This window comes from Dysidea avara, chromosome 1 (assembly GCF_963678975.1).
Source record: "Dysidea avara chromosome 1, odDysAvar1.4, whole genome shotgun sequence".
NCBI classification, from domain to species: domain Eukaryota; kingdom Metazoa; phylum Porifera; class Demospongiae; order Dictyoceratida; family Dysideidae; genus Dysidea; species Dysidea avara.
In genome coordinates, this window is record NC_089272.1 from 42,146,771 (window position 1) to 42,168,989 (window position 22,219).

The 22,219-nt window shown below is 38.6% G+C and overlaps 1 long non-coding RNA gene across 12 annotated transcripts; it reads left to right on the forward strand.

Moving 5' to 3' along the window:
* Positions 1–12,720: 12,720 nt before the first annotated feature.
* LOC136264774 (uncharacterized) lies at positions 12,721–21,879 on the forward strand. Of its 12 annotated transcripts, XR_010705309.1 has the most exons (8): positions 14,022–14,046; positions 14,100–14,365; positions 14,448–14,568; positions 21,087–21,198; positions 21,251–21,359; positions 21,418–21,516; positions 21,617–21,683; positions 21,729–21,879. It is a non-coding gene; the product is annotated as an uncharacterized lncRNA (long non-coding RNA). The 12 variants fall into 12 exon arrangements; XR_010705311.1 differs by lacking the exons at positions 14,022–14,046; positions 14,100–14,365 and adding an exon at positions 12,771–12,867; XR_010705312.1 differs by lacking the exons at positions 14,022–14,046; positions 14,100–14,365 and adding an exon at positions 13,052–13,209.
* Positions 21,880–22,219: the final 340 nt, after the last annotated feature.

Sequence of the window (22,219 nt, forward strand, 5' to 3'; positions counted from 1 at the left end):
TTGGTAACAATATCTGTCAGTGTAGTCTCTGGCTCAGTGAGTAGTCTCGAGTACAAAAAAATTGAGTGTAAAGGAAATGGTACATGGAAAGAAGATGGTAAGGCCTCAGCAAGTCGAACAACCACCAACCCACTACTCAGCAGTTTAGAAGAAGGATAGCAGTTAAAGTGAGTGTAATGTCCTTAAGTGTACATGTAGCACTTTCACACCACAAATCAAAGCAGCCGCCTGGGCCACATTTCGTATATGTATCCCAGTTACATACAAAAACAGGCCCATAGCCAGGGGGGTTAGAACCGCCCTCTTGGAAAAGAAGGTCCACAATTTCATATAAAAGGTCCACAAGTTTAGCAAAAGATCTACAATTTAGCAAAAAGGTCCACAATTTTAGTGCAAAAGTCCAATATTTTTAGTAGCAAAAAGTGCATTTAATAGCTACAGTTTACTAAATAACTTAAATAAGTATATAAGCTAAGTTAAGTGCTCCAAGTCGCTCATTCAGTGTTTGTAACTAGGCTTGCGCCAATTATACCGGCATAATTTCAAGCATAATAGGTTAGCAAAAGCATCAAGCATTATGCCAGCATAATAGGACAATTTTTTAAGAATTTTAATTAAATGTGCAATGCGCACGCCAAAACTACTGCAGTAAAATGAACACAGTGCACATTATTACTGCATTTCATACCAAAAGGCCTTGAAAATGTAATTATTTTACTGTTTCTTGGCTTATTATTAACACTTCACGGAAGTAAGACTGATAGAGCAGTCACTTACTCTGATACAGCAGTCAGAAAATCCTGATAAAACAGCCAGTTCTCGAGCATAATGTTGATTTTGGGAGCATAATTTTGAGCATAATATGCTGAATTTTTGAGCACTGCTCAAAAGCATAACAGGTTTTCAAAGCATAATTGACTCAAGCCTCCTTGTAACAGATCAAATACTCTAATAGAGCATTCAACTACTCAAATAGAACAATCACCTTAATAGAACAGTCACTTTTACATTTCTTTTAAAAGTCTACTTAATTTAGTTTACAAAAACATAGTAAGATAGTCTAAAATACACTCAGAGCACCCAGTAATATAAAAATTCTAGCTCATTCCCAGACCCCATGAATAACCGAATGACATCCATCTCCTCTTTGCTTCAACTCCATGGCCGTGCAATGTACATGTAAAAAAATTACATTACATCAAAGCAATCTTTGTCCTGTTGCACTGCCCCTGCTGATAGAGCACTCATCCATATTACATATACATTCTAAAACATTTAGACACAGATGGTATAATTACAGTAGCAGTATAGAACTTTTCCAGGTGCCATATAGCTACAGTAGTGCTTGAATTTGCTGCCTAAGAATTGTTATTTCATTGACTGAAATGTCACTAAATTCAACCTTTTGGTGTCCATTTTTAAAACTTTACCCTGCGGGAGCATGCCCCCAGACCCACAGGAAAAGTACCTGAGGAATAGTATGTAGTGTTTTGCAGAGCACTTTTCTGTGCTATAAAACGCTCAGTAGAATTATGCATAACATTTTACTGAAACAAACCACAGTAATATAGTGCAAACAATTTCACAGGACATTAAACAGTACTGGGGAATGTAGTATAAAATACTACATGATATTTCATTGTGGAATTATGACAAGAATATTGCAAGTAATTCCACAATGTATTCTCACATTACAAATAGTGATATAATGACTATAAAATAGTGTACTTTATTTCACAGCAAATTTTAGTGCATTGTAAAATGCTTTGTAGAATTCTATTACTGCATGAATGTACGTGTTCACTTGATCATGAGGCTTTGAATATTAATTATCTTTACAACATCAACACACACAGCTATAATCATATAATTATTATAGTAGTCCATCCAACTTGCATGGACTGTGGTAGTATGCAAATCATCATGGACTTGTGATTTCATCACTGATGGGTGTATAGGGCTGTGATGAACCAACAGCAGCAAAGCACCTTTGTATAAGCTGCCATGCATGATCCAATCCAAAGTAAATGATCACTAAACAATGTGCATGCTACTGCATGTGGACAGAATCACCAACCGAAAATTGAACTTCCCGGCTTATACACCAGGTTTCTGAAACTTCACAGGATGGTAAATATTCAACCTTCCATTCAAATCCCAATATGAGTATATTCTAAGAAGCATCAGCTTTTATAGAAAGTAACATGATTCTAGCATATGTGCATTGCATTGAATGAACAACTGAATGCAATCATGAGAGTGTATAAGTATGCACACAAAACATGATTGTTTGATCAGGTACCATCACATTAGCTACAATTGTTGGCTTTCATCCACACCATAGTCACCTTCAGACATTGCTGTCAAGTATGGCCATGGATATTATATGCTACCTATGGTATGGCATACTGACTGGTTATGTTGCATGGTTGATTTCTTGGTTCTCCAAATCGTCAGTCTTAGAATGGTGATAAAGACTCGTGTAAAAGTACTTTCTATTAGTGTTAGTATTGTAGTGATGTGATCCCTACACACACCATGTCCACTTGCCTCATCTACAATAAATAATCAGGTCATAGACATTGATGATCTGTACGCATGCGCACAGAGCATACATGTATTCCGAGATGTATTCTTGTGAAATTTCTTCCTGTTTTCATTTCCAAGCACTCTGAAATGTCTCTGCACGGACTGAAAATATCTTGCTGTTTGCATAAACCATCACCAAAGGCTTCCAGAACGACGAACTTCCAAGAGTCGAGCAATTCACGTGGTCGTCACCATGACAGTAACCACATGATAGAAACGGCGGGAACTCAGTTCAAACTGATGAAGAGTCAAGACGTGGACGTCGTGCAGGATGTTTGAGAGAAGGCCTAAGCTTCACGAGGGTATTCTTTTAAGTCTGGGCGTTTTCGGCGGGAACTCAGTTCAAACTGATGAAGAGTCAAGACGTGGACATCGTGCAGGATGTTTGAGAGAAGGCCTAAGCTTCACGAGGGTATTCTTTTAAGTCTGGGCGTTTTGATGGCATAAGTAAAGGAGATGTTATAGTTCTTCAGTGATGCCAGCCGGGATCAAAACTGGCGGCACTTTAGAGAGACAAGTTGCAATTGTAGCATGTGTTGACTGAGCGATGCGATTTAATCTAATTTGTATGCATACATGCACTTTCATTTGTATAACTGAAATTTATTGTTAATGGGAAACCCTATAGAATGGCTGCCATTGAAGTAACACAACAGGTGAGGTGATAGCTAGCTAATGCCTAACTTGTATGGTTGTCGAATGTAAAAATTTCAGGCTGTAGTGTTGGCTAACCAACTTAAGGATCCACTTCATCTGGTAAGCAAGCACATCAGTTCCTATTATTGTGTATGCATAGTATGTCATTGTAGTGAGTCAAAATGAAATCTGTTTGGTGTGGGTGTACAAAAACCTTGTTCAAGAGAAGAATGCTTTGATCTGGAGTGTATTTGAAACTACTGAAGTGTGTAGATGTTCCATCGAAGGAGTCTCCGTCAATTAATTTGTTGATGTTCCATTGAAGGAGTCTCCGTCAATTAATAATTTATACCCAAATGAGTGTTCTGAATAAAAAATCTAGAACAAAGGAAGGATTTCAGCGCGAATAATGGTTGTCTAAAGTTTGTGAGTTATTATTTAATTATATGCACAGCTGATTATATAATTATACTGCAGGGAAGAGCTATATTTCTGAGGCTATGGTCAATTTGTTGAAGATTTTTTTATTCGAGCCACACATTTGTAACAATTGGGATTTGTATGTGGAGAATTCTTCGGATGATCCAGATGGAACATTGTTGACTACTAAACAGACAAAACATTTGTTGATGATTACTAAACAGACGGAACACTTGTTGATCTCTTCACAGATGGAACATTTGTTGATGATCACTAAACAGACGGAACGTTTGTTGATCTCTTCACAGATGGAACATTTGTTGATGATCACTAAACAGACGGAACATAATTTTATGTTGATCACTAAATTTGTTGATCACTAAGCAGATGGAACATTTGTTGATTACTAAACAGACAGAACATTTGTTGATCACTAGACAGACGGAAATTCGTTGAACACTAAACAGATGGAACATTTGTTGATTACTAAACAGACAGAACATTTGTTAAACACTAAATGGACAGAAATTTGTTGAACACTATACAGATGGAACATTTGTTGAACACTAAACAGATGGAAATTTGTTGATTACTAAACAGACAGAACATTTGCTAATCACTAAACAGATGGAACATTTGTTGAATACTAAACAAACGGAAATTTGTTGATCACTAAACAGATGGAACATTATCTCTAAACAGACAGAACATTTGTTGATCACTGAACAGATGGAACATTTGTTGATCACTTAACAGACAGAACATATGATTACTAAAGGACAGGACTATAGCTATGTACTGATGTAGGACATGTTGTATTGCTGTATGCTTTTAGTTTTGGTTGTATTTTTGTAAGTTTTTGTGTCATGAAAATTATAACAAAATTAGTAGTAAAACTGCAATGGGGAATTCTTCAATGGTTTTATAGAAAATTTAACAAATGAAATACAATAAGTTTGTCAGATGATTTGTGATAAGATTCCCAGAAAAACTGATGCATTGCAAATTCTATAAACAATTCTACAATAAGTATCACAATAGATTCCTTAGGTGATATTACTTGTTATAGTGTATTCAATTGGCCAACAATTCCATAGAGTATGTGGATAGTCATATTTGTTGTAAAATCTTGCATATTATTTATCAGTAACTTTTCCTGTGACCTTCTAGTTGCAGGATGCTTTGCAAATCCTGATGTAATCCTGCATCATACCATACAAGAAAGGTCCACCTTTTCTTATAAAAGAACCTACCCAGATAAAAGTCTGACAACGGCCCTGGAAAAACTTACATCTGGGCAGCGATTATATAGATGTTAAGGCTGAAATCGATTGTGGGGATCAATATTGTTGATACTCACGTGACTGATTAGTATGCATGCTTGGATTTCGCCATGAAGACCACTCAGACAGAGAGCGTTTTGTTATCCTTGCTATCCTACGAGTTAAAAAACGTTGGGCTAAGGTGAGAACTAGTACTATAGTATATTCACCAATCGTTTCCGCACGTTTCCGAATATGAAGTAGCCACACATGGCCCCGAGGGCGGATCCAGGCACCAGGGTAGTAGGCATATGGAGAAGGGGCGCCCCCCAACCTCCACCCCGGAAGCTAAAGGTATTATGTTTCACTCGATGTTTCAGAAATGTAGAGCAGTTTTATGTAAATAATAGAGTGGTCTGCACTGATCAAGAGTTTTAGTGAGCTCAGTTATGAGCCAATTGTCATTTAGAATGGCATACAAAGAACTATAATACATTTTATCTCTTAGTGGCTAAATGTACACCATGGGATGGCGCTGCAGCTGCCAGTTTTCATACTCAGCAACTGTGGAGGATTCTTAATAGTGTTACATGCGGTGAGTGTTCTGTTAGAGTATTTGACTGACTGCTCTATTAGAGTATCTCAATCTTATTGAATGCTAAGGCCTGTGATAAAAGTTTTTTTTTTAAATGCTATCCCCCCCATCCTTGGATCCACCACTGCCCCATCACGAAGTTACCACTCTGCATGAAGTAACCACAAGCTTACCCATCTAGGCCTTTAGTAAACTCCGTTATTATTCAATAAATGATTCAATAACACTGATCATAACATTAAACTCGTGTAACCAAACTTCTCAGTGATATTTCTAGAATTTGTCTGTTCATTGTAACCGAATGTAATCAGAACGTACTAGCTGCTGACCCATAATCGAAATTTTTAGGTATGCATATATAATATATCCAGCTGTTGCACTTGTATTGTCTTAGGTGATTGACCACCCTGTGCAGGCTATCAATCTGATACGGATGGGAAGTGGTACACATATCAGCTGTAAAAACTGACACTTGCAGGTACATATTACTTGTTCAGGCTTTTGCCTGATATTTATACCCTCGGACCTGCGGCACTCGGGCTGCATATCAGGCAAAGCCCTCATTCCCGTGGCTATGTTACAACTATTACATACATGTAGGGAGTCACAAAAATGGTTTCAATTTTTTTATAGGAAGAGTAGTGAGAATGATGTTGACTTCACGGAAGCCACAAGGACAGAACTTGTTGGCTCTCATGGTTTTTAAATTCTGCAAATGTCACCTGGCAAAGAATAGTTAGAAATTAAGACATCATGACAAAGAACAGTTGAGGTATTTTAGAGGTGAATATGGAGTGCAATAATTACCTATCAATGCTGTCATGATGACAAATTTGGAGGATTGTTAGCAATGAGATATACCAGATTATGTGATGCCTACCTGGAGTCTATATTATTGTGAAACAAGGTCCCTGCAGAAAGAAGTTGGCCAGATGACTAGTGAATATTAAGGTTCATTACAAGAAGTATTTCAAAAGTTATTGAAACAGAAAAAGAGAGAAGATTCAGTTAAATGGGAGAGAGTTTCAAATCAAATATTCTAACAAGAGGTCTAGTACTGCAGCTTAAACCTACAGTTATAAGGGAAAAATAAATCACCCACAGGCACAGTCTCACCAAGAGTCTACCAGTGCTAGCTACAATTTGTCTAAATAGTTATGTGCATTAAGTGCGACAATAGGCAATATTATGTGGCATTGTGAAACTTGTGTTGAAATTACTCGGCTATTCTTGAAAGTTCCCTGTTATGTGATGAACTCCTATTTGGCAAGACATTAGGAACCATGGAATGATTATGGACACAACTTTCCTTGTTGGTTTTTGATTTCTCAATTGAAGTAATTGCAGAAAGTTTTACAGCAGTCGGTTAAATCAGGCACATCATTGCCAGATACCCTTTCATTCACAGCAGAAGCAGCAGAACCCTGCATTACACAGCATTCCAGTTGGAGCACTTTCTTCCCGTGCTGCAGCATGTACCTCTGGCAATTTCATCAACTATATCCTTGAAAAACCAAAGCTTAACAAAACTTTTTTGATAAGAATCGCTGTGCTAATTGCTATGCTTTGGTTTTCCAAGATTACTTGACAAAATAGCCATGCAGGGGTGTACCGTATATGTTGTAGCAAACTGGAACTATTCTAGATGTCTTTCTACCGACATGGTGTACATACCTTCCTGATTCTTTCAGATGTTCAGTTTGCAAGACATGCAGATAGCTTACATGTTGCAAATTCATAATAAGTACAATATAAAGAAAATAGGACAAAGCTTGAAAGCACACAGTCTCAGAGATGGCTGCTTTGTAATGGAATCCCTTTACTGCAAATACAGTATATACACATCATGGCATCATGACCATACCATGAATGCATGAAGATCACATTTCTTTCATTCTATATTAATGTATTCACTTCTCTGTCATGTTCCCACACTGGGTTCAAAATATACCATGCATCTTGATGTCTTGATATTAGCTAGCTACACAACCACAATTTTTTAATAAGTTAAAAATGTATATATATCAAGTTGATATTGTAGGATTGGAATGCTGGCATCATCAGCAATAAGTATAATCGCATACTGTAGTTCCAAATATATAATGGCATATTGGTTTCCAATTACGTACACAGTATTGATATGGCCAAGTCATTTTCTTTGCCTGACAATGCAGTCTGTAGTTGCATGTGTAACAGTAAATATAGCTATAAAGAGTAAATATAGCTATAAAGAGTAATAAAGCAAGCTATTCTATGTACACTCTACGAAAAAATGTGTATAGAGTGATGTATGTGGCTTTTTACATGTGAACTATCACATATGCAGCACTTATTAAGAAGTATGAAACGATATGGTTCCAACCATCTTTAGCTAAGCCTCGATCAAGTCTAACTGTCCATTATACTTTTTCACCCAGTGGTTTGTTTGATAGCTGACTGAACAACCATATTATTAAAAGGAAGCCATAATGAGTAAAGTACTTGTGTGCTATTTGTAAACGTAAGAGTCTGAACAGCCCTTACTGCAACCATTTTGTAGGCTCTCTCCACTGTATAGGGGACAAGAAACAGAACTGTACATCACCATTCTTTTAAACACTACTACTACTGCCCCAACATTAACACTCTATGGTAACTTGTTAACTGCTACCACCTGTTAACATAATCAGGCAGGCACAAGCACAAGGCTGCAAGGGATTCCTGAATGGTTACAACACAGCTATATACTGAGTGTTGTGGAACTTATGAATTTTTTCAAAGACTGTGCTATACCGAGTTCATTAACTGCACCATCTGTTCTAGTAGAATTTCTCATATCAAATGTCACATGTACTGACTGACTGACACAATGATTACCACAAAGCATCATTATAATAGTCATGTAAATGGGTATCATGCAATGCTTATGTATATACAGCTATTTCAGGGGCAGATCCAGTCCCCCCTCCTTCAAAAATTTTTTTATCATAGTAGTGTTGCTCATTGAACATAGCTAGACACCTTAGACATAATTCAAACATTTTTTATGTCTATTATAAATCTGTCTCTAGCAAATTGTTACCAATATAGGCATAGCACAGGGGGAACTAGCTGGGTTAGAACCCCCCTACATTTAGGGAATGAGATACTAACAGTCATTTACTCTAATAAAACGGTCAAGAGTAGCATAATTATAAAACAATGTTTGTCATTTTAAGCAACTAAAACACCTGTTCTAAACTGAGTTACTGACTCTATCCACACCCTAGTGACTGGGGAAATTCTCTGGAGATGAAAAATCATGCAGCTGCACACCACATGCCAGGATTATCTATATATGTTTAAATATTTTGTGATGCTTGTGCAGAGGACCTTACACTAATTCTGCTTTGTAGCTTGGTAATATTTGAACATTCGATAAAATTTTTCAACTTAATTTCAGCCAAAATTAGCGCCTAAATCATTCTCAAAGGTCAAAATTTCCTTATAGACTTTATAACTGTACTACCAGCTTAGCATCATTTATGCTTCCAGCATTGAATTTTCACAAATTTTAGTCAATATTGCCACCAAAATTCAATATCAGAAAGTTGATTTTTCAACATTTCCTTGAGGAAACTTATAATTAATGCTATATTATATGCTAGCTAATTCTTTTGAGCTCAGTTAATACTTCCAATGTTGAATTTCAGTCATAATTGCCACCAAATTCAATCTTAGAATGATATATTTCCTTATAGGGAGTAGCATAGGCCTTTACACTATACTATAATTCTGGTTTTTAACCAAGTGTTGAACTATCAACAAATTTCAGTCAAAATTGCCACCAAATTCAATCTTAGAACATTACATTTTCAAACTTTCCTTGGGGGCATGCCCCCAGACCCCCCTGGAAAGCTCATGCTTTGCATTTCACAATGTGCGAAAGTGACTTCTACCTGTGTGCCCCCCCTTAGCAAAATCTTAGATCCGCCCCTGTATTTTGACAACCACAGTATATATAGCTACGACTTTTATTAGGTGAAACATGTAGCTAAAGATGGTGAGACAGTCATAAGTTACAGCTAGTAACTTACTTAACATGATAAACAGATACTTCTCTGTATGGCAGCTCATAATAAATAATTCCAGAAGAATTCAGTTTTCTTTTTTCTGCATGTAGGTAGCTACCACAGTTTCTGCATCAATGTTTCCCAGTGTTTAGGAAGATGTACGTACAGGAGATTACATATAACTGTAAGCTGTGTACAAGAGTGCAGGCTAATCATGTTGCTATAGTAAGTATTGCAGTATGAACAGACCCAGAGGTATCTTTTCTTGCCAGTTGGGCAAGCGGTTGCTTGCTGTAGAAGGAGTGTGTTTGTTATTGACTAAACAACCACCTTGAGCATAAATAGCTACAAGGGTATAGCTACAACATGTTTATGCACAAACAGTTAACTAATGTTAAGAGGCCTGATGTGAACTGCATGAGTTCATGTACAGTACAGAGTTTAATGAGTTGCGGAGTTCAATAAGTGGACACACACCAGGTGGCTTCTGTTGGTATAACATTGCCATGTCACTGGCTTCTGCTGGTGCAACTACTGGACGCATCCCCTAAAGTCGACTACTCGCGGCAATTACTAGATTCGTGCCCTAAAGTCGAAGAGAGAGAGCAACAACTACAGTAGGAAGTCTGGATGCTTTTGAGCTTAATATTACGTAAGGGTTATAAAAGGTGGTGAAAAGAGTAAAACCCTTCAAGCGAAGGGACGTTGTTATTATCTACTTCCCTTCAAGCGAAGGGAAGTAGATAATAACAACAACATTTCCCTACTTAGGTGGCCTCCCCAAAGTTGGCTCCGAGCGTGGCGCTTGGCCGGAATCTGGGTGGCCTGCGGATCAAGTCACGATGGGGTTGCCTTTTTTTCAGCCCTTCTAGGTATTTGTCCCGTTTCACTTCAGGATATTTAGCTCAAAGATTTTCGCTTAGGCTCCTAGGCTATGGGTAAACATCTCGAACAGGCTCTGCCTTCTATGTACACCCTCCAGTGCCTAACTGGTAAAGTAGATAATAACAACCATGAAACCGGAGGCACGATTGTTGTCTTCACAGAAATATCGATTTTAGTATTTCGTGAGATGCAAAAATTGTTTTTAAAATTTTGTGCTCCACACAAAGAACAGGATAGAACTTGCTGCTTAGTTAGATATTATCTAGAGTTAATGTAGTTAAAAAGTACGCACAGTAATAAGCAAATGATTCACTGGGTTCCCGGCACAGGGTTGCTTTCTCTCAAAAAGCAGAAAACGAAACACAAATTTTCGAATTCAAACTGCCCTACCAGCCAAGACAAGGAAAGCCAACTCTTCCTCATAGTGATGTGATAAGGTTGGATGCATAGTCTGTCTATGCTGTTAGTCTGGAAAGGATCTGAGACTTCTCACCATCTGGGTGAAGAACGTCAAAATTTTCGTGCGTCATTTCAAGGGATTCTCTCAATGGTACCAAAGCGCTTTCCAGTACTTCTGATGCCACACTGGTCACTTAATTTTGTTTAGAATGATGATAAATGATGGATCAAAACATTTGGTAGTAGTAGTTGGTGTTTCTGTGATTTCATATGATGCAGTATACCAGCAGCTCACCAGGAGCTCCACCCAGCTCGAATCAAAAATGAAAGATTTTGTGCTTTTTTCGGTTTGCTTTTGGATGTTTTGCAGCATAATGGTGATGTAGGGTGATCTAGTGAAGATTTGAAGCTGCTGTGGAGCATGAGAGGTGAAGTCAAATTTGGACAATTTTGCTGCCTCCCTTGATGCATAGCTTAGAGCGGTGGGGTCTATTCTACGGAACGGAACGGAACGGAATGATGGACTAAACTGCGGAACGGAATGCTTTCTCAGATCGAAGCTTGCAGCTTACCATTGCTGTACAAGTTATCAGTGGCACTTCCAGCAGGTAATCAAACGTACCCCAAGAAAGATAAAACGAATTTAAGGATCGATTGTGGGTTCATGTTGGTTGTCATTAGTACAGGCCTGCTAACCTGGAAAGTAAAAAAATCTTGAGATTTCTGTACCTTTATTGTAGTATTGCAGTGTGTAGTAAAAAAAAACTGGTAGATGCTATGCTGAGACCAAAAAAAAAAAAAAAAAAAAAAGGTTTCGACTTTTTAAACTTGAAATCCGTGACATTGCGCTACAAACCATGAGATTCTATCCAACGAAGGTTAGTGAAACCGTGAGAGTTAGCAGGTCTCAAAAACCGTGAGATTCGATCTGCTGCCCTTGAGCAGGGTAGTGAAACCGTGAGACTCACGGTAAACCCGTGAGAGTTGGCAGGCCTGTTAGTAACGAAGTACTAATTGTGGGAATAGCTGACTCAGTGTGTTCATCTTTGGATATATCAAGTAGGGAACTTAATGCATGACTTGTTTTTACTAGTATGTGAGTTATTTTTACTTACTTGACTTTAGAATGTACAGTTTGAGGCCCAGCCTTTCTAATCGGCATAAATCAGTATGTGTATAGCTACACTACAAAGGAAACAAGTATGGTGACAAGCTGAATCAACTCAGTCTAAGCAGAATCTAAAGGAATTTTGTGCAGTGTGTGAGGAGCAAACATTAGATACCTCAAGGAGGCTATATTGTGTGAACATCAATGATTCATTAACAGAGTAGTGGACTATTGTCAGATATCTCAGCCTGAGTACTGAGTTGAATTCTGGATGGGGTCTATTTTACAGAATGGAATGCTTTCTGAATCAACTTGCAGCTTGGCTAACTGCTATCATTGCTGAAATTGCATTTTATCAGTGGAACCTCCAGGAAAATGGAATAGGATAATTATAAGTGATTGTTTAGGTAATCATGACTTTATTCAGTCTAATAAACAGAATATATGGTTGATTGAGTGAGGTACAGTACCGCTCAGCTACAACTTGACATCGGCACGCGATTTCACTACTAGTTACACGCGGTTTCAGCTGGCATGAACTACTGTGCTCACGCAGACCAAACGCATTTCTCTGTATAGCTGGCTCAGATGATACGCCTGGTGCAACGCAGTGGACACGCCACCGCAGCCAGTGCACACGCCACCGCAGCCAGTGCACACGCCACCGCAGCCAGTGCACACGCCGTCTGGCATCACCGCAACTAGTGGACACGCCATCACACGCTAATATCCTTGCGTGTAAACTACAGTACTAACTGGGCGTGTATTCGCGTTGAACCATCGCTGCATACGTGCTCACGCGTTTCAGTTTGCCATATAGATATAATTCTAACATTTTAGTGCGCAAGGCACGTGGACAGCAGGATAAGCCGTTTTAAAGATGCCCCGGACTGGTTGAGTCTAGAACTCGGAAGAGAAGTACATGGATTCAGAAATTCAGTAGTAAGTTATTTTAACTTTTATAAACTGTAAGCCAGCAAATCTTACTTTGTCTGAGAAAACAACTTCAGTTCGACATTTATCTCGGCATTTATAACAATTGCTTAATGATGAATATACTAGTAAGACAAGCGTACATACCTCTGATAGAATTCTTTTTTTGTTCTATTCTATTTAATACTCATCGTTTCTATGCTATTTAATGCCTATCGCGAGATTATGATAATGGAATCTCAGCTGTGTGTGCTACAGTTGTTTGTTGTTGTAGCATGAAAGTTATCTAATACTTTATCTACACTTAATTGACAACCAAGAAGTTGGCTTAAGGGTTTACTATTAAAATAGGTAAGACCTTGATATGGAATGCTAACAGTATGTAGGTATATTCTTTATTGTACTGTCAAAATAATAGAGATTGTATTTATATTCCAGTATGATGCAGTATAGTTTCATGGATGATTGTACGTTTGCTTTCTTACCGGCTAAATAATGTATTTCTTTGTACCTTTATGGCATATTTACAGTGTGGACTTTATCCCCCAATGATGCCATAATTGACAAGATGGCCATCTTAGTAGGGGCAATTTGTCAATTGTTCATCTGTAGTAAAGAAAGCTAACTTAGTTTGCGATTTAGGACATGGAACCATTGGATAATGAAAGTAGGAGACCAGTTAGTATAATGTGGCAATGCCAAATAATCCCACCAATCAAAACCAGTGTGATATGGATGCAGAACAATGCGCATTTGGCTTATTACACACCTTTTCCCTTGCTGCTGTATGTAACCACTTATATGTTCTCCCAATATCACTGTGTACAAAGTTCCCCTGCTATCACTGTCATTTTTGTGTTGTGATGTAATTGTGGATAGAAGTGTCTTAAGAACGACCCAGGGAGGTTGCCAGTGTGTGTGTGTATATTAAGTTAAGGCATAATGCATCTTCAACAAATAAAAATGCCATTTTTACTTGAACAGAATCAGTCACCTGTGGATTTATATTCCTATCATTGATCTCAGTCTATGTTTTAGCATAATTAAATATCGTATTAACTCTTATTTCTGGTACCACTTCATTGCAAACTTTCATCCTGATGATCCTCATAAACTCCATTCCCTTTATCCTTGTAGCTCCTGCATACCCATCAATTTTCCCGTCAATTCCAATCATCTTTGACTTAGGTAGAGAATGAAATATAATTATTAATATTGAAATTATCGGTGGGTTTTTTGAGGTTCTTTATCAGAAAAAGAATGTCAGATATCTCAAGAGTGTACATGAGAGGAAGAATCTGAAGTCAAGTTAATGGGGTATCCACACTAACAGTCATTTGTCCAGTCTTGAGTCCCACCAAATGCTATATTTTGAGAATTGGCTTTACTGTTTATTTTGTAAAATCACTTGTATGGGTGTATTAATGAAAATTACTTCTTGTTTAGAATTTTGGCTTCAATAATAAAGACAATTCATTCAGATATTAAAACTTACCAGTGAAAGAAGGTAGACGATGACCAACTATCTGTATAAACAATGAATGTTATGTTTCATGATAAAGTCATTTGGTATGTATATATGTCACCAGGTCAGGCAATTGTTAGGACAAAACTTATCACCTTCACTCAAGGGCTGGATCATGTGGCCTCCGCAAGAGATGCTCTTGACTAATGGATCAAACGTTGCATCCGGAGTTTTAGCCAAGAATGGTTAGAAGGTGTGTATGCGTACGTGCGTCTGTGCATGCGTGCGTGTGTGTGTGTGTGACCAGCATAGGCAAATAAAACATTCAGGAATAGACCCACCATAATGTCCTATCACATGCAAACTTGGTCGATCGTGGTAGGACATTTTCAATCAAAAGTCGGAATGTACTAGATAAATCAATGCTATTAATAACTGTACACAGCTTTGGTGGTTGTTGCTATGAGCTAACAGGTGCTGCTAATTGAATGGGAGTAAGCCTAGTACATTCATGGCCACCCCCATAGGGTTGTAAGAATGTACTGTATCCAAGCAACCAAGTGGTAGTTATGATTAGCAGTACAAGTCATATATCAAACAGATAAACTGTATAAGTTAGGTTTCTTTTGATGGGTTGGTGTAAACTCTGGACCATGGACTGGACTCTGGACTGTAATATGGACTGCATTCTCTTGCAATATGTACAGGAATTATTCATGCTAGATTGTTTTGCCATTAGGGAACCCATATAGACAGGGTAATGTGGCTCTTAGGCACTCCGCCAGCTGCTTTGGGGATCCGACAAGTCATGATCACTGACTGGTACATTGCAGACACATTAAATTTTTGCGTTGCATCTGGTTGATCTATTACAACATTCCTCTGAGAGCTTGAAGCAGTATTATACACTCTTTTGAACTTCGTGGCAGTTCATTCCAGAGCAGTCGTTCGTCTTGAATTTCGTATGGCTTGACCAGTTTTCTGTCTAATACATGGTTAGGGTTTTCCCCATACAGAATGCAGTCCCAAGTTGCACTAGATTATCTTGCAGGGCCAAGGTACCATGACATTATTTAATCTTGACCGTTGATCTAGATTACTGGGTACTTCTCAGCTCACTTCTCAGGTTTGCATGTGCTTTGACAATCAGCCAGGACTGCAACTGGCCTTCAGTTTCAACCATAATACCTGTTAATGTGAGAAAACTTGGCCTGAAAATCATCAAGCTGCAGTCCAGAGTGCTGCTGCCTAAGGGTACTAAGGGTAAAATGATCCAACATGAATAATTAGAGTACATATGGCGAGCGAATGCAGTCTATATTACAGTCCAAAGTCCAGTCCAGAGTCCAGTGTTAACACCAACCCTCTTTTGATAGCTAGGACATTGTGTCTGAACAAACTGAGTTATGGTCAGACATGTAGACTATTTGGACGGAAATGTCCAGTGACTGACTGTTATATTTGCCTCTGCACTGCGTGTGGTTTGTGCACACACATGCGTGTGCGTGTGATGCGTGTGCATGCGACATGCATGTGTGTAGGTTATTTAGGCGTGTGTGTGTGTGTCAGGTTAGCAGATTTGGCAAATCAGTGGCAATCTTCCAAGCTTTTCTTTTGCCAAATTTCAAATTTCAGGTTTCACTGATAACGTGGGTAAACACATCAGAACATGTGAAGTTGAAACTGTGAGCAGCAGAGTCTCTGTGAAAATAGTTGTGTCAATCTTGAAGTACAGTATTTCAATTGTACCAGTGAATCTGTGTCATTCACCACAAGTAGTGCCACATTACCTGGTGCTCAGAGTTATCATGCATGGCTCTCAAAGTAATTAAATGTTGTGTGAATTTGCCAAGTCTTCTTTTTCCAAATTTCTGATTAATATAGGTTCCCGAAGTTTTTCAACACTACTGTTCAGTATTTGTGACCCACTGAGTGAAAACCTGACTAGTTTGCATTTTTATCAAACTTCTTTTATAACATCTTTGTTATCCAGAGGTAAAAACCAATGGGCTGTCAAAGGTTTCAGCCTTATCTGGTGAATAGTTGTGGAGTTATAATGATAGACAGCAGGAAGTGCAAAACAGTCGGTTTATACGGTGACTAGACGGGAAAAAATTGCAGGCGCTTGTATAGTCAATCATAACTCACGAAGGAAACATACTACGGAGATGGGACTTGGCTCATTGTCTTCACCATGAATTGGGGCACTCAGCAAGGTATAATGTTTGCCCTACACACACCCATACATTTAGCTGTTTAAACTTAGAAATGGCAACATTTATGTAATGTTTCACCACATTGTAAACAAATGCCCATAACTCACGTTTGCGTCATGACACTGAAATGAAACAAGGATATAATTACTCACCATTAACAGGCGAATCCATTGGTCACTTAGTTTTATCAATTAGAGCTTGTTTCACTGTTTGCTGAAGTGATTAAAATGCACGTAAAATTATTTATGTAGTCCTTTATTTACCCCATGTATTTCAATGCTGATTTTCTCAAAAACAGATTATGCTAACTAGTCGGGTTTTTGCTCAGCGGGTTACATTTGCTATAATTATTATTTCACATATTAAGGTGTCAATAAGTCATAGAGATTATCTTCCAGATTTTACAGATCAGGTCATACAGAATATCATCCAAACAAATTATTTGAAGTATTTAAATACAAATACATTATGTTTCAAAGGTACAAAATACAATTGCAAATAGTATTTCAATCCAAATACTTGTGTATTTGATCCCAAGACTGGTTTGCGTGCGTGTGTCTGTGTGTAAGTGCTTGTGTCTGTGTCTCTGCGTGTGTCTGTGTAGATTGCGTATGGGTGTGTAGTTTGTGTGTGTGTGTGACTGTGTCTGTGTGTGGTCCCAGGTTTGATTTCCGGTTGAGCCACTTTGGTGTTGTTGTTTCCTTGAGCAAGAAACTTTACTTACATTGCTGCTGTATGGGGACCTGGTGTCAACTGGGGAAGCAGCCCACCCAGCTGCATCATAAATGGGTGCCTGGTGTAAACTGGGATAGCAAATTCCCAACTTCCCTTGTCTCTCTTGGTGGTGTTGGGGTCATTGTAGAACTTTAGGTCCCGTGACCTCTCTCCACGAGACCTGTACAGTCCTTCTGCAGGTTACTAGCCCTTCTGCGGGTTACTAGCCCTGCCCCAGGAGGTTTTGCCTGCACACGGTTCAATCACCTGAGTAGTGCCAGTGCTGGTTCAGTGGGCAGCAATAACTATGTTTCGCATGGCTGCCATAGGCTTTGCTGTTTGTGTGTGTATGCAGTTTGCGCATGTGTATGTTGTTTGCACGTGGGTGTGTAGTTTGCGTATGTATGTAGTTTGCGTGTGGTAATAGGCAGGTGTGTTTGCATGCGTGTGTGTATGTAATTTGCCGTGCGTGCGGGTATGTATAATATGTACTGTAGTTTGCATACATGCTTGTAGTTTGCGCGCGTGTGTGGTTTGCGTGTGTGGTTTGCGTGTGTGGTTTGCGTGTGTGGGGGGGAGGTTTGCGTGTTGGTATGTGCAGTAGGGGTCATTAAAAAGTTATACTCTGTTTTGTTTTAACAATAGTTTACTCTTTGAATGGTTACAAGAAAACAATTAACTATCTTTCATAACAGAAAACGTTCGTTGTATCAACAGAACCTTCTATAGCTGATTTTAACCTCTGATTACAGTGGAACCCCTCTAAGATGGACACCATTGGGGAAATGAAATATGTCCTTTATATGGAGGTGTCCTTATTTAAGGGGTTTTCTAAACTTATCAGTTTTAATGCACAAGATTAGATCAAGTGGTGGAGCAAGATAGGTTATGGGTGGCTACCATGTGAACCAGGTGTGATCATGCATTGTTATAGCAACAGAAGTGATGTTATTGAGCATGGGTTACTTATGGTGTGTGGCCTCTACTACACTATCCAGACAATTAGGCACCACAAGAATTTTTTATGCATGCTCCCATAAAGACTATATACTCAGGACTACTCTGTATTTGATTTGTTATCAAGATGGTTGGCTATACAGATTATGTAGTTTACATCCTGTGGTATATTTTATTTATTCTTAGACAATGGTATGCAGCATTTCGTTTGATGTGTGGAGGTCAGACAATGGTATGCAGCGTTTCGTTTGATATGTGGAGGTCTCTTATTTGCGAAGAAACCTGACAGTTGTTTACAACCACAATGTGGCCTACAGTAATGCAATTAGCCTTTTGTGGACAATTAGTATTTCGCACATCAGTAAACACCAAGCGATTGCGAGCAGATTATTACAAAGAAATTACACTCAGGTATGCTGTTATTGTGGGTAGCTCAGCGGATTTATAGACCATCGTGATACAAGCCATTAATTCAGTTTGTGGCCATCACCATATTAAAGCACGCTCTGTAGACCATGCAAGACAGCCATGTTGGCACTGGCTATTCCCATTTGCTGCCATCCACACGTATCTATAATGCCTCAAACATACTTTTTATCGACTTTACAAACCTTCAGTTAGCTATTCGCGTTTCATTTGCGCAACCTCACATCTTTTGCTCGCTGAAATACCCTAGGTGTTTACAATGGGAACTCTCTATACTAACTCACTGCTTCTACGCTATTGTCTAAAACACTTAGACACTCACAATAGGCATCTTCGAGGATTTAAAAACCATCGGTGACGTCAATAATTACCTCGGCTGTGCCTCGGTAATTATTGACGTCACCTCAGGTTTTTAAATCCTCGAAGACACCTATTGTGAGTGTCTAACTATTACTTAGACAATGGTATGCAGTGTTTCGTTTGATGTGTGGAGGTCTCTTATTTGCGAAGAAACCTGGTATCGGGTGTCTTACTGGTAAGACACCCGACAGTTGTTTACAACCACAATGTGGCCTACAGTAATGCAATTAGCTTTTTGTGGACAATTAGTATTTCGTACATCAGTAAACACCAAGTGATTGTGAGCAGATTATTACAAAGAAATTACACTCAGGTACGCTGTTATCGTGGGTAGCTCAGTGGATTTATAGACCATCGTGGTACAAGCCATTAATTCAGTTTGTGGCCTTCGCCATATTAAAGCACGCTCTGTAGACCAAGACAGCCATGTTGGCACTGGCTATTCCCATTTGCTGCCATTCACACGTATCCATAATGCCTCAAACATACTTTTTATCGACTTTACAAACCTTCAGTTAGTCGCGCTTCATGGCTTGCGCGACCTCACATCTATTGCTCACTGAAATACCCTAGGTGTTTACAATGGGAACTCTATACTAACTCACTGCTACTACGCCATTGTCTAAAACACTTAGACACTCACAATAGGCGTCTTCGAGGATTTAAAAACCTGAGGTGACGTCAATAATTACCTAGGCTGCGCCTCGGTAATTATTGACGTGACCTCAGGTTGCGCCTAGGTAATTATTGGCGTCACCTCAGGTTTTTAAATCCTCGAAGACACCTATTGCGAGTGTCTAACTATTACTTAAAGTGCACCAGCTACTATTTTCAGAAGACTCTGTTAAGAATAGTAACAGTAGTGCTTGTACCTATACATGCATTTGTATGGCTTCTGATTTCAGCACTTTGTCTTGCACTTTGTAGAACAGACAATAGTTACAGAGACAATGCTTTTTGCATTAAATGATATAGTTTGATTGATTGTTGTAACTGGCAATTAACCTTTGTTGCTAGCGTCTGCGATTAGCGAGGTGTTGTACTGTAGTGTTTACCATGTTTGAGATTTATGTAGTGTTCGGTTTACGTAGTAGAGGAGTGTCCGCTATTGAGGGGGCATTAATACACACAGGTATTGGAAGTTGCATTCGGGAATTTATTAATTGTCCGTGTACCCCAGGGCAGTGCTCTGGGGCTTCTCTTGCTTTTGGTTTACATGAATGATCTTCCATTTCAGATCACTAATGGTTCAGTATGCAGATGATACCACTCTTATGTGTAGTGGTTTTACAGTTGACGAGGTTGCTGCCACATTAAATACTCAATTGTCTTTATATTCAAGATTAGGTTATAGCTAAACTAAATTTGAAGAAGTCTACAGTTATGTGGTTCTCTGTAAAAGCCTCTAAAAGGCGCCAATATATATCCCTCTATTGTTGTGGGAGATTCATTGTTGTGGGAGATTCTCCTCTTTATGTTGTTGATGGATGGAAGTACTTGAGACTAATTTTTGATAAAATGGCATACTGTCACCATTAAGCATAGACATGTTATGAATTCTGCTGTTTTGAAAATGCTAATAAACTGTTTCACACCTCCTCTATGCTCTCACAGTGTGGAGACCACAGTTGAACATATAATCGCAGTCTCATGCTCAATAAAGTAGTACGTATTACTGTTTCTCTCCATAAATATGACGTTCCAAGTTATTTTAACCATCTTAGATTGCTACCCTTACAGGAACTTATTCAGTTTTGCTGTCTATATTCTATGTTTGCTCAGTACCGTCAGCACTGACTGCTGTATCCCACCAATTGTATTTGGACTCCAACATGTATACAATACTAGAAGACCTGCGAGTGTTCCACTTTGTCATCTTTCATTTACTCAATGATTTTTTTTGTTATAAATCTATTCAAATGTGGAATTCTTTGTCCTTGGAAGTAAGGGAAGCATCATATAGTGACTTTGTCTCCTACATTTTATTGCATATTTATTGTATATGTTATCGTGTATGTTGCTGTAGTTGTTATTGTAAGTATAGCTATGCATTGTGGATTGTAATGTGTGTGTGTTTATACCTCTTGCAGGGAAGAACGGCTATTGCTGACTGTCTGGAGTTTAAGTCATCAATCATTTCAGCCACTGATATCCTGACACAGTTGAGTGTTGAGCACAAGTGCTGGGCAAAGCAATTCTGAGGTAGGTGCCACACAGTGTATCATGCTAGTAATGTCACATGTTTGTGTTGCAGTCAGCTCATTGTTTATAACACTTGGTAAATTCCAAGGTTTGCTGACATACACCAACTACTGAATGTGGGCCCAAAGCAGGACTTCTTTAAGACCATCTAACGCATTCAGGTAATAAAGGGATGTCAATTTCTCTTGCTTTTAGTTATGGTGGCTTATGTATCTGCAGCATCATCATAGAACATGGGTTATCGCCGCTTGTCAGACTCTGCTCTTCCGGGACGTTCACAGCTACCTACATCCCAAAGAGGAAAGCAAACTTGAACAAGTACGAATACTGTATAGTACCTGTATTTGTTTATATCTAATCTTAAGTACGTATGTTAAATACTTGCTTATACTTAGATACTTATTTTTTTTGTGACTAGATTCAAGGTGCAGGATGACAGAGAGTCAGTTTTGGAAACATCTGTAACGTTTGCTAAATTCCCAAAGGTAATAATGTGGTCTGTTTACTAAGCTCATATTTACTTTCACCAGACAACTCTCTGCAAAAGGGGAACATACTTGTTGTATGACTCATAGCAGGCGTCTATACAGTCTGGACGTTGTGATGTGAAAAAACTACAAATGAATAATTGATGTTATATCTCTGTATATTTAGTGCTGTACAGCTTTTTTTACTTGCATGGAGTCATGAATTATTTTTGATGTACGACTTGAAGCTATATGGTATGTACTTGTGCATGCATTAGATAATCAAGTGTTGACACAAATGCATGCACTTAAAAGAATGAATCTCAACCTTTTGCTTTCCTTTCCACTTCTGTTTGAAGTGAACTGTATCACTGAAAACAATTGGCAATTGTAAAGCTGACATGCACTATACTTGACAAGTTTCTGAGCCATGCATACTTAACCAAAGTCAAGAAATTCGTCCTCAGCAGTTAAGGAATAGTGGCAGGGTATCAAAATTACAGTCAATACACAATTGCAAGCTTCTTGCAAGAAAACCAACATTATTTATATTG